This window comes from Mustela erminea, chromosome 3, assembly GCF_009829155.1.
Source record: "Mustela erminea isolate mMusErm1 chromosome 3, mMusErm1.Pri, whole genome shotgun sequence".
Lineage (NCBI taxonomy): Eukaryota > Metazoa > Chordata > Mammalia > Carnivora > Mustelidae > Mustela > Mustela erminea.
Genome location: NC_045616.1, coordinates 79,681,433 through 79,693,650, shown reverse-complemented (window position 1 = coordinate 79,693,650; position 12,218 = coordinate 79,681,433). Strand labels below are relative to the sequence as shown.

General features: G+C 38.3%; 1 protein-coding gene and 1 long non-coding RNA gene across 2 annotated transcripts in view; one reads left to right on the top strand and one right to left on the bottom strand.

Annotated features, from left to right (window-relative positions):
- Positions 1 to 12,218, top strand: part of LOC116586371 — a 41,770-nt gene that overhangs the window by 19,338 nt on the left and 10,214 nt on the right. The window lies entirely within an intron of this gene.
- Positions 11,633 to 12,218, bottom strand: part of DHX29 (DExH-box helicase 29) — a 52,902-nt gene continuing 52,316 nt past the window's right edge. Inside the window, exon 28 of the mRNA XM_032336226.1 lies at positions 11,633 to 11,645. The gene's annotated coding sequence lies outside the window, so the exon portion shown is untranslated. The remainder of the gene's footprint in view (positions 11,646 to 12,218) is intronic.

The following is a 12,218-nucleotide window of genomic DNA, read 5'->3' as shown; positions in this document are numbered from 1 at the left end:
GGATTCCTGTCTCACACTGAGGTCTTTCATCCATCTGGAGTCTATTTTTGTGTGTGGTGTAAGGAAAGAGTCCAGTTTTATTCTTCTGTATGTGGCTGTCCAATTTTCCCAACACCATTTATTGAAAAGACTGTCTTTTTCCATTGGACATTCTTTCCTGCTTTGTTGAAGATGAGTTGGCCATAGAGTTAAGGGTCCATTTCTGGGCTGTCTATTCTGTTCCATTGATCTATGTGTTTTTCTGCCAGTACCATACTGTCTTGATGATAACAGCTTTGTAACAGAGCTTAATTCTGGAATTGTGGTGCTGCCAACTTTGGTTTTCCTTTTCAACATTCCTCTGTCTATTCAGGGTTTTTTCTGGTTCAATATAAATTTTAGGATTATTTGTTCCATTTCTTTGAAAAATGTTGGTGGTATTTTGATAGGGATTGCTTTAAATATGTAGATTGCTCTGGGTGGCATAGACATTTTCACAATATTTGTTCTTCTAATCCATGAACATAGAACGTTCTTCCATTACTTTATGTCTTCCTCAGTTTTTTTTTTTTTTTTCATGAGTATTCTATAGTTTTCTGAGTACAGATTCTTTGCCTCTTTGGTTAGGTTTATTCCTAGGTATCTTACGGTTTTGGGTGCAATTGTAAATGGGATCAGCCCCTTAATTTCTCTTTCTTCTGTCTTGTTGTTGGTGTGTAGAGATACATCTATTTCTGTGCATTGATTTTATATCTTGACACTTTACTGAATTCCTGTATGAATTCTAGCAGTTTTGAAGTGGAGTCTTTTGGGTTTTCCACATAAAGTATCTTATCATCTGTGAAGAATGAGAGTTTGACTTCTTCTTTGCCAATTTGGATGCCTTTTATTTCTCTTTGTTGTCCGATTGCTGAAGCTAGGACTTCTAGTACTATGTTGAATAGCAGTGGTGAGTGGACATCCCTGCCGTGTTTCTGACCTTTGGGAAAAAGCTCAGTTTTCCCCCATTGAGAATGATATTTGCTGTGGGTTTTTCATAGATGACTTTTATGATATTGAGGTATGTACCCTCTATATCTACACTGTGAAGAGTTTTGATCAAGAAAGGATGCTGTACTTTGTCAAATGCTTTTTCAGCATATATTGAGAGTATCATATGGTTCTTGTTCTCTTTTAAATTATTGTATTGTATCACATTGATTAACTTGTGGATGTTGAACTAACCTTGCAGCCCAGAAATAAATCCCATTTGCTCATGGTGAATAATCCTTTGAAGGTACTGTTGGATCCTATTGGCTAGTATTTTGGTGTGAATATTTGCATCCATGTTCATCAGGGAGATTGGTCTGTAATACTTCTTTTTGATGGGGGTCTTTTCTGGTTTTGGGATCAAGGTAATGCTGGCCTCCTAAAATGAGTTTGGAAGTTCTCCTTCCATTTCTATGTTTTGGGACAGTTTAAGGAGAATAAGTATTAATTCTTCTTTAAATGTTTGGTAGAATTCCCCTGGGAAGCCGTCTGGCCCAGGGCTCTCATTTGTTGGGAGATTTTTAAAAAAAAAGATTTTAGTTATTTATTTGACAGAGAGAGAGATCACAAGTAGGCAGAGGCAGGCAGAGAGAGATTGAGAAGCAGGCTTCCCTCCGACCAGAGAGCCAGGACTCTGGGATCATGACCCAAGCCAAAGGCAGAGGCTTTAACCCACTGAGCTACCCAGGTGCCCCTGTTGGGAGATTTTTAATGACTGCTTCAATCTCCTTACTGGTTATGGGTTTGTTCAGGTTTTCTACTTCTTCCTTTCCTTCTGGTTCAATTTTGGTAGTTTATATGTTTCTAGGACTGCATCCATTTCTTCCAGATTGTCAAATTTGCTGGCATATAGTTGCTCATAATATGTTCTTATATTTGTTTGTATTTCTTTGATGTTGGCTGTGATCTCTCTTCCTTCATTCATGATTTTATTAATTTGGGTCCTTTCTCTTTTCTTTTTGCTAAGTCTAGCCAGAGTTTTATCAATTTTATCAATTCTTTCAAAGAACCAACTCCTAGTTTCATTGATCTGTTCTACTTTTCTTCTGGTTTATGTTTCATTGATTTCTGCTCTGATCTTTATTATTTCTCTTTTCCTGCTGGGTTTAGGCTTCATTAGCTGTTCTTTCTCCAGCTCCTTTAGGTTTAGGCTTAGGGTGTGTATTTGAGACCTTTCTTGTTTCTTGAGAAAGGCTTGTATTGCTATATACTTTCCTCTCAGGACTGCCTTTGCTGTGTCTTAAAGATTTTGAACAGTTGTGTTTTCATTTTCATTTGTTTCCATGAATCTTTCTAATTCTTCTTTAGTTTCTGGTTGACCCATTCATTCTTTAGTAGGATGCTCTTTGCCCTCCATGTATTTGGGTTCTTTCCAAATTTCCTCTTGTGGTTGAGTTCTAGTTTCAAAGCATTGTGTTCTGAAAATATGCAGGGAATGATCCCAGTCTTTTGGTACCAGTGGAGACCCGATTTGTGGCCCAGGATGTGATCTATTCTAGAGAATGTTCCTTGTGCATTGGAGAAGAATGTATATTCTGTTGCTTTGGGATGGAATGTTCTGAATATATCTGTGATATCCATCTGGTCCAGTGTGTCATTTAAAGCCTTTATTTCCTTGTTGATCTTTCACTTAGATAATCTGTCCATTTCAGTGAGGGGGGTGTTAAAGTCCCCAACTATTATTGTATTATTGTTGATGTGTTTCTTTGGTTTTGTTATTAATTGGTTTATATAATTGGCTGCTCTCATGTTAGGTGCATAGATATTTAAAATTGTTAGAACTTCTTGTTGGACAAACCCTTTAGGTATGATATAGTGTCCTTCTTCATCTCTTTGTCTTAAAATCTAATTTATCTGATAAAAGGATTGCCACCTCATCTTTCTTTTGATGCCCATTAGCATGGCAAATTGTTTTCCATACCCTCACTTTAAATCTGGATGTATCTTTGGGTCTAAAATGAGTTTCTTGTAGACAGCATATCGATGGGTCTTGTTTTTTTATTCATTCTGATACCCTGTGTCTTTTGATTGGGGCATTTAACCCCTTTACATTCAGGGTAACTCTTGAAAGATATGAATTTAGTGCCATTGTATTGCCTATAAGGTGACTGTTACTGTATATTGTCTCTGTTCCCTTCTGGTCTGTTACTTTCAGGTTCTCTCTTTGCTTAGAGGACCCCTTTCAATGGAGGGCTGGTTTGGTGTTTGCAAATTCTTTTAGTTTTTGTTTGTCCTGGAAGTTTTTTATTTCTCCTTCTATTTTCAGTGACAGCCTAGCTGGATATAGTCTTTTTGGCTGCATATTTTTCTCATTTAGTGCTCTGAATATACCATGCCAGTTCTTTTTGGCCTGTCAGGTCTCTGTGGATAGGTCTGTTGCCAATCCAATATTTCTACATTTGTAGGTTACATACCTTTTGTCCCAAGTTACTTTCAGGATTTTCTCTTTGTCTCTGAGACTTGTTTTACTATTAGATGATGGGGTGTTGACCTATTTTTACTGATTTTGAGGGGGATTCTCTGTGCCTCCTGAATTTTGGTGCTTCTTCTCTTTGCCCAATTAGGGAAATTCTCATGATAATTTGCTCCAATATACCTTGTGCTCCTCTCTTTCTTCTTCTTCTGGGATCCCAATTATTCTAATATTATTTTGTCTTACTGTATCACTTATCTCTCAAATTCTCCCTTTGTGATCCTTAGTTTTTTATCTTTTTCTTAGCGTCTTTATTCTCCATCATTTGGTCTTCTATATCACTAAATCTCTCTTCTGCCTCATTTATCCTAGCAGTAAGAGCCACCATTTTTTATTGTACCTCATTAATAGCTTCTTTTATTTCAACTTGGTTAGATTTTAGTTCTTTTATTTCTCCAGGAAGTGATTTTATTTCTCCAGAAAGGGATTCTCTAGTATTGTTTATGCTTTTTTCAAGCCCAGCTAGCATCTTTATAACCATCATTCTGAACTCTAGTTCTACATCTTATTAATGTCCATCTTATTAATGTACATAAGGTCCCTAGCAGAAGGTACTGTCTCTTGTTCTTTTTTTTTTTTTTTTTTGAGGTGAATTTTCCTCCTTGTCATTTTGTCCAGAGAAGAATAGATGAATGAGAGAACAAAATGCTAAAAGGGTAAGAGCAACCCCAGAAAAATATACACTAACCAAATCAGAAGAGACCTGAAACCAGCGGGGGTGGGTGGGAAGATAAGGAAGAAAGAATAGGATTAGGCTTGTGAATAGATCAGAGCCACACACTTGATTTTGGGTGTATTTTGGTATGTTAGAAGAAACTGCTTCCCAAATTTTAAAGAAAAAATATATATAAAAATAAGGGTAAACATGATGAAGGGATGGAATATGACTGTAAAGATGAAAATTTTAAAAGATTTTAAAAAAGGAATTGATAAGCAGTTGGTTGAAAAAGGAATAAAAAGGGAGAGAATGTGATCAGAACAAGGCTATATGCAAGATTTAAGGTATATTTTGGTCTGTTAGAAGAAACTGCATCCCAAAATTTTAAAGAAAGAAAACTTATATGTAAACAAACAATAAGGTTAAATACAATGAAGGGATCGAATATGACCATAAAAATGACAATTAAAAGAGTTTTTTAAAAAGGTGTTGATAAAATAGTTAAAATAGGTTAAAATAGGAAAGAAGAAAAATTTTAAAAAAGAAAAAAACCCCCAAATTAAAAAAATTTAAATTCCAAAGACTAAAGAATCATGGGGAAAAAGCCATGAATTCTATGTGTTATATTCCCCTAGCACTGGTGTTTTGCAATTCTCATTGATCAGTAACCTTGGCCTTGGCTGGATGTTCTTGCTGATCTTTTGGGGGGAGGGGCCCGTTGCAGTGAGTCTCAAATGTCTTTGCCTGAGACAGAATTGCCTTTGCCAGGTGCCAGGCTAAGTAATCTGCTTGGGCTCACTCTCAGAGTTTTTGTTCCCTGAATGCTTTCTGTAGCTGTGGAGGATGGGAATGAAGATGGTGGCCTCCCAATCTCCAGTCCCGGAGGAGCTGAGAACTCAGGGCCCCACTCCTCAATGTGCCCTCAGAGAAAAGCAGTCAAACCCTCCAGTCTCCCTGGTCTCTGGCCATACTCCATGCTCACCCAGCTTCTTTCTACCTCTGGCGCATGGCCCCATTTGGAGTCTCCAAACCCAGCCAATTCCTGCAACTTACTCCTGCAACTTACTCCTGTGCCACTCCTCCCAGGAGAAGAAGGGTGGGGGTCGCCCCGGATCTGCCACTTCTAGGGTCCCTGCTTGAAGAGTAGTGCCCCAGCTTTGCCTCTGATCATGGTTTATGGCAGCCCCAAGCTGAGAGCTTACTTCTCGGCTCCGTCTTTGCAGTCGGCTTTCTGCTCTGATACCTGGGAGCTCTGCCACACTCAGGTTCCCCCAGTCTTTCTGTGACCCCCGAGGGTCCTGAAACCACACTGACTCATCGAGGATTCCACCCCCTACTTAGCCACTAGAGCAATGTCCCTCAGTGTAGCAGACTTGTTTTTTTTTTTTTTTTTAATTTTTAAAGATTTTATTGAGAGGGAGAGAATGAAAGAGCATGGGAAGGGGAAGGTCAGAGAGAGAAGCAGACTCCCCTTTAAGCAGGGAGCCTGATGTGGGACTCAATCCCCTGACTCCAGGATCATGACCTGAGCCAAAGGCAGTCACCCAACCGAGCCACCCAGACACCTTGGCGCAGACTTGTCAAAGTTCCAACTTTGTGCTCTGCTGTTTTACCACTTGCCAGGAGCTGGCCCCTCCCACCCCTGTGGTCTATCTTTCTATATATTGCCTCGGTTTCACTTCTCCACACACCCTACCTTCCAGAAAGTAGTTGCTTTTCTGTTCCTAAAATTGCTGCTCTTCTTCTCTTCGATCTCCTTTTGAGTTTGTAGGTGTTCAGAGTGGTTTGATAACTAACTAGCTCAATTCCTGGGACCAGATGAAATTTAGGTCTCCTATTCCTCTGCCATCTTGCTTCTCCCCCCTTCAAGTCTTTAATCCATCTTGAATGTGTTTTTGTGTATGGTGTAAATTATTAGTCCCTTTTCATTCTTTTGCATGTTTAGTATTCCCAAAACCATTTACTGAAAAGACTGTCTTTTCCTCATTGCATATTCTTGCCTCTTTTCTCATAGATTAATTGATCTGGTAAGTGTGGGTTTATTTCTGGCCTCTCTGTTCTATTCCTTTGATCTATAGTGTTTTCTTGCCAGTACCATACTGCTTTGATCACTGTAGCTTTGTGGTAGAGTGTGAAACCTGAGAGCTTGATATTTCCCACTTTATTCTTCTCAAGTTGCTTTGGCTGTTTGGGGTCATGTACAGCTTTTTGTATGGACATAGGTGTTTATTTCTCTTGGGTATATAGTCAGAAATGGGATTTCTGCTGGGTCATACATTGTCTTCATTTAACTTTTTGAGGAACTGCCAAACTGTTTTCCCAAGTGGCTGCATGATTTTTATATTCCCCCAGTAAAGTATGAGATGTTCATTTTCTCCAGATTCTCTCCAACACTTGAAACCGTCTGGTTTTTTAGTTATCTTTGTAGTGGTGAGGGAGTATCTCATTATGGTTATGATTCACATTTCCCTGATGGTTAGTAATGTTGATCATCTTTTCATATACCTGTCAGCCATTTTTTTGTCCTTGGAGAAATGTTTATTCAAGTCCTTTACTCATTTTAAAAATCAGGGTATTTGGGGTTTGTTATTGAGTCGTAGGAGTATTTACTGGTTTTGGAGATTAACTCCTTGTGAGATACATGGCTTGCAAATATGGTATGGTATGGTATGGTATGGTATGGTATGGTATGGTATCACCCATACCATAGATAGCGTTTTATCTCTTTATTGTTTCCTTCATTGTACAGAAACTTTTTAATTTGATGTAGTCCTACTCTGTATCTTTGCTTTCTTGCCTGTACTTTTAGTGTCCTATCCAATGAATCCTTTGAATTACCTGTGCTATGAAGCTTTTACCCTAGTTTTCTTAATAGTTTTACAGTTTTAGATCTTATTCTGTCTTTAATCTATTCTTACTTGATTGTTGTGTGTGGTAGAAGATAGGAGTGCAGTTTCATTTTTCTGCATATGGTTATCCAATTTTCTCAATAGCTTCTGTTGAAGAGACTATCCTCTCCATACTTAGTTTTGGCACACTTTTTGAAGATCATCTGACCCTGTAAGTGTGGATTTCCTTCTGCGTCCTCTGTTCTGTCCTGTTGTTTTATATGTCTGTCTTGGATATCCCAATACCACTTCGTTTTGATTACTATAGCTTCGTAATGTTTAAAAATCAGGAAGTGTGAGGCCTTCAGCTTTGTTCTTTTTCCTCAAGATTGTATTGGCTAATCAGGGCCATTTGTGGTTCCATTATAAATTTTAGAATTGTTTTTCCTATTTCTGTGAAAAAAAAAATACCATTGGGACATTTATAGGCAGTGCATCAAATCTGCAAACCATTTTGGGTAGTATAGACATTTTAATAATATTCAGTCTTCCAATCCATGAGCATTTAATTTTCTTTTGTGTTATCTTTATTTTAGCAACGTTATTAGTATACAAATCTTCTGCCTCTTTGGTTAAACTTTTTTCTAAGTAATTATTTTTTTATGCCTTTGAAAATGGGATTGTTTTCTTAACTTTCTTTTTGTTAAGTGTATAGAAATGCAACTGATTTTTATATGTTAATTTTTTATCCTACAACTTTTCTAAATTCATTTATTATTTCTAATATTGTGTGTGTGTGTGTATGTGTGTAATCTTTAGGGTTTCTACATAAAATATGTCACTTGCAAACAGGTAATTTTACTTCTTCCTTTCTGATTTGAATGTCTTTTTAAAAAAAATTAATTTATTTGACAGAGATCACGGTAGGCAGAGAGAGAGAGGAGGAAGCAGGCTCCTTGCTGAGCAGAAAGCCCGATGCGGAGCTCAATCCCAGGACCCTGGGATCATAACCTGAGCTGAAGGCAGAGGCTTTAACCCACTGAGCCACCCAGGCGCCCCAGATTCAAATGCCTTTTATTTCTCTTTCTTGCCTAGTTTGCTCTGGCTAGCACTTCCAGTATCTTCCAGTATTATGTTGAATACAAAGATTAGAGTGGGCATCCTTGCTTGTTCCTGATCTTAGAGTAAAAGCTTTGTTTTTCACCATTCCATATGATTTTAGCTGTGGGATTTTCACATATGGTCTTTATTATGTTGCAGGAATTTCCTTCTGTTCCTAGTTTGCTCAGTTTTTAATTGGGTTGTCATTTTACTGCTGAGTTGTAACAGCTCTTTATATATTCTAGATACAAGTCCCTTATCAGAGAGATAATTTACAAATAATTTCTTCCATTCCACAGGTTGTCTTTTTACTTCCTTGTGGTGTCTTTTGAAGGACTAGTGTTTTTACTTTTAGCTTTAGCATGCACTTGCAGCTTTTTGTATATAATGTAAGATAAAGTTCCAAATTAATTCTTTTGTCTCTGGATATCCATTTATCCCAGTACCATTTCTTGCAAAGGCTGTTCTTTTCCCATTGATGGCCTTGGCACACTTACTAAAAATCAGCTCTCCATAGACAGGTTGGCTTATTTCTGAACTCTCAGTTCTGTTCCAAAGATATATATGCCTATCTCTTTGCCAGTACACTGCTCAGATTATTTTTCAGTCATCTTTTCATTTTTCATCACTAGCTGAGTAACCTTAGAAAATTTAGCTTCTTAGGCTCTTTGTAAATTGGAAATACATTACCCCTTCCCTCTCAGGATTGTTGTCAGGAATAAACAAAAATATAATAAAGCTTTTATTACTCAGTGCTTATCACATCATGCTCAATTTAAAAAATTTTTAATGGAAATATGCTTACCTTTAATGTTTCCTTTGCTTCCAGTTAATCCTAATAGACTGTTGTACTTCTAAATGCAAGAATTGATTCAATGAGAAAAGGTTGACATATTCCTGTCCCACCACCAGGATTCAACATGTTCTTACCTGAAGAGCATGCCATTTTATCATGTAATCCTTTCATTCATTCATTTGCTTATTTATTCATTCATCTTTGCTATTAAGTTGCAGGGCACTTTCCTGCTTTCCCAATAATTATAGCACAGAAGTACTGGCCTACTGTGTTCTGAACCTACCTTCAGTGATAACCATCTTTATTTTGCTATCCACCAGCCTTAGGTTTAGTTATTACTGCAACAACTACATCTCAAATTTTAAATTCTCAAATTCTCTTCCTTAATCAGCCTCCTTACTTTATTCACAATGAATTGGGATTAGATCCTGACCTCTAATTCCTCAGCCTCTCCATTTTCCTAGTCCATGGCCTCTTTTCTGGCCCTGTTTGCCTCTATGTAAGCATTTTTGGTCAACAATTCAATGAGACAGTCTCTTTCATTCTAAGATCCCATAGTCACTTGAAAGCAAAAAAAGCTCACTATCAATTTTAGCTGCTCATTTCCTCAAGCACCTGAGCATTCATTGCTAAGAAAGCCAAAAAGCCTTTCCAGCTTGTTCCTGATATTCTTTAGTCCATTCTTGGGCTCCCTCAGATGCTAATATTATTCAATGTAAATATATATACATATCTATTTGTAGGGAGGTTCCATGTCCAGTGCTGGGCTTGAACTCAAGACCCTGTGATCGAGAGTTGAGCACTCTAATATTATTCTTACTGTCTCCTGGTTCTATTTTGTCTGTAAATCAGTGCCAATCTTCCCAGCCTAAAATATCTCATTCAACTTCTTAAACACTGCTTCTTCATCACATCTGTAAAGAGTACTCCTTATTTGGTGCACTGACCTTTTAGTTTGTATTCATTCCCCAAAAAATATGCTTTGCGTGCATTAGAGTTAACATAGTAGGCCTCAAGATTGCTCTCTTTAGAAGGACCTGCCTGCACAGTTGGCTCTTGACTGGAGCCTGTGCACTTGGCTTTGGAAAATTCCATGTTTTTCAGATAACACTGTTTTGCCTGCTTGGGGTACTTAATACCTGCTTTCCTTCTGGGAGTCTGGAATTTTTATAGTTATGGTGTTGGTCTTTGTGCCTACGTGACCAGCCTCCAGTAAAATACTTGTGGACTTGGAGTCTCACCTGGGCATCTGTGGGCAGAAAGGCTGAATATGTATAGGGAGTCTATGTGTAGATTCCTCCAGATTCTGTGTGTTTTTTCCTGTTGCATATCCTTTCTCTAGAGTCAGCCATACCCGGAGTCCTGCGAATCCTAGTCAGTCTTCAAATGTATAGGTCTGTGACCATGTCCTTCCTTCCCACCCTTAATTCAAACTGCTCTCTAAAGTTTGATCTCTTTATGGTGTCTTAGTCCATAACAGTTGTCGACAATACTCTTGCTTCCAGAAACTCTCCTTCCTTGACTTCGTCAAGAAAGTGCAGCCATATTTGAACTCCTTCCTCTCCACTCCCTCATGTTACTCCTTCATTTAGCAGACATTGACTGAATGCCTGTATGTGCCAGGCACTGTGCTCAGTATACATGAGTGAGTGAAACAGCTGTGGTACTGCGGATTGTCTAGTGGGAGAAGTCAAAAAGTGGTTATTTCATGTTAAGAAAAGTACTGTGTGGTGAGAATAATTAAAAGGGGAGATGGACTTCAGGAAGGGTGGTCAGTGAAGAAATACGTAGGGTGGTCTGTGGAGATATCACTGATGCAGGGTAAGGTCTTTTTGGTAAAGAACATAAGCAGTACTTTACAGCAGAAAATAGCAAGTGCAAATGTTTAAAAAGTCTCTTAGAATCTTCTAGGATTCAAAAGGAGTCTGGTGTGGCTGGAGCACTGTGAGAAATTTGGGAGAGGAGGAGAGGAGGTTGGAGGGTAGTGAGGAACAGAACTTTGTAGGTCATGGTTAGGAGTTTTTATTTGAAAGACACTGGGAGACCAGAAAGGGTTTAAATCAGCTAAACGATAAGTATCTTTCAAAGATCATTCTTAGAAAGGTGTGATACATATGTATATTTTGGGGTATTACTTAGCCATAAAAGAATGAAAGCCTGCCATCTGCAACACCATAGATGGAACTAGAGGGTATTAGGCTGAGTGAAATATGTCAGAGAAAGACAAATACCATGAGATTTCACTTAGGTGGAATTTAAGGAAACAATCAAAGGACCAAGGGGAAAAAAGAGACACATCAAAATACAGATTCTTAACTGTAGAGAACCAACCTGATGGTTACCCCAGAGGAGGTGGGTCAGGGAATGGGTGAAATAGGTACTAGGGATTAAGGACTGCACTTGTCATGATGAGCACTGAGTAATGTACAGAGCTGTTCAGTCATTGTATCATATACCCCTGGAACTAATGTAACACTGTATGTTAAATATACTGGAATTAAAATGTAAAAAATAAAAATTAAAAAGCTCATTCTTACAGTTGTAGAGAAGAATGGATTACAGAGGGATAGGGAGGGGAGAGCCCAGTTTGGTGATTACTATAGTGACGTAGGTGAAAGATGACAATGACCTGGGTTGGAGGGATGGCTGGGGAGATGGAAAGGACTGAACGGACTGTGAAATAGGGAGTGCTGTCTTCCAGCTGCTCTCTCCTTTGGTGCTTATCTCCACTCCCACATCTTTAACAATGATAAACCTATGGAAAACTCTAGCCCAAAGGCCCTAATCCTGATGCCACTATTTGACAACTTCAAAGGAATAAGGCTACAGTTACATTTCAGAAATTCAAATGGTTCTAGAGCCATCAAGCCTCTGCCACTTACTGCCAGTTTGATCTGGGCAAGTTACTTCACTTCTCTGTGCCTGTCTGCTCATTTGTACAATGGGAATAATGTACTACCTACTCATAGGTTGTTCTAAGGATTAAATCAATACATAAAAACAATTTGGGCACCAGCCTGCACACACCTAGTGATGGGAAACATTAGTTCAGGACTCCACATTTCTGTCTCCATGTTACAAACTGAAATTCCTTTAGCACCCAAACTAGCTCTTTGATCTGACAATGTCCAGTTGTATTAACGGCACTAGCTGATGATTCCCAACTGCAATCATATTTGACTCTTTGTTCCTAACTCCCTTATCCCACTGCAGGCATAAAGTTATTGCCCATAGGCACATAATTACTACTAGGTATTATTTTTACTCCCACATAAAGTGCACTTAAAATGGAAATTATAGCTTCTTTTATTCTTTCATCAACAAATACTGAATACCTATTAAGAGAGTCAAGCA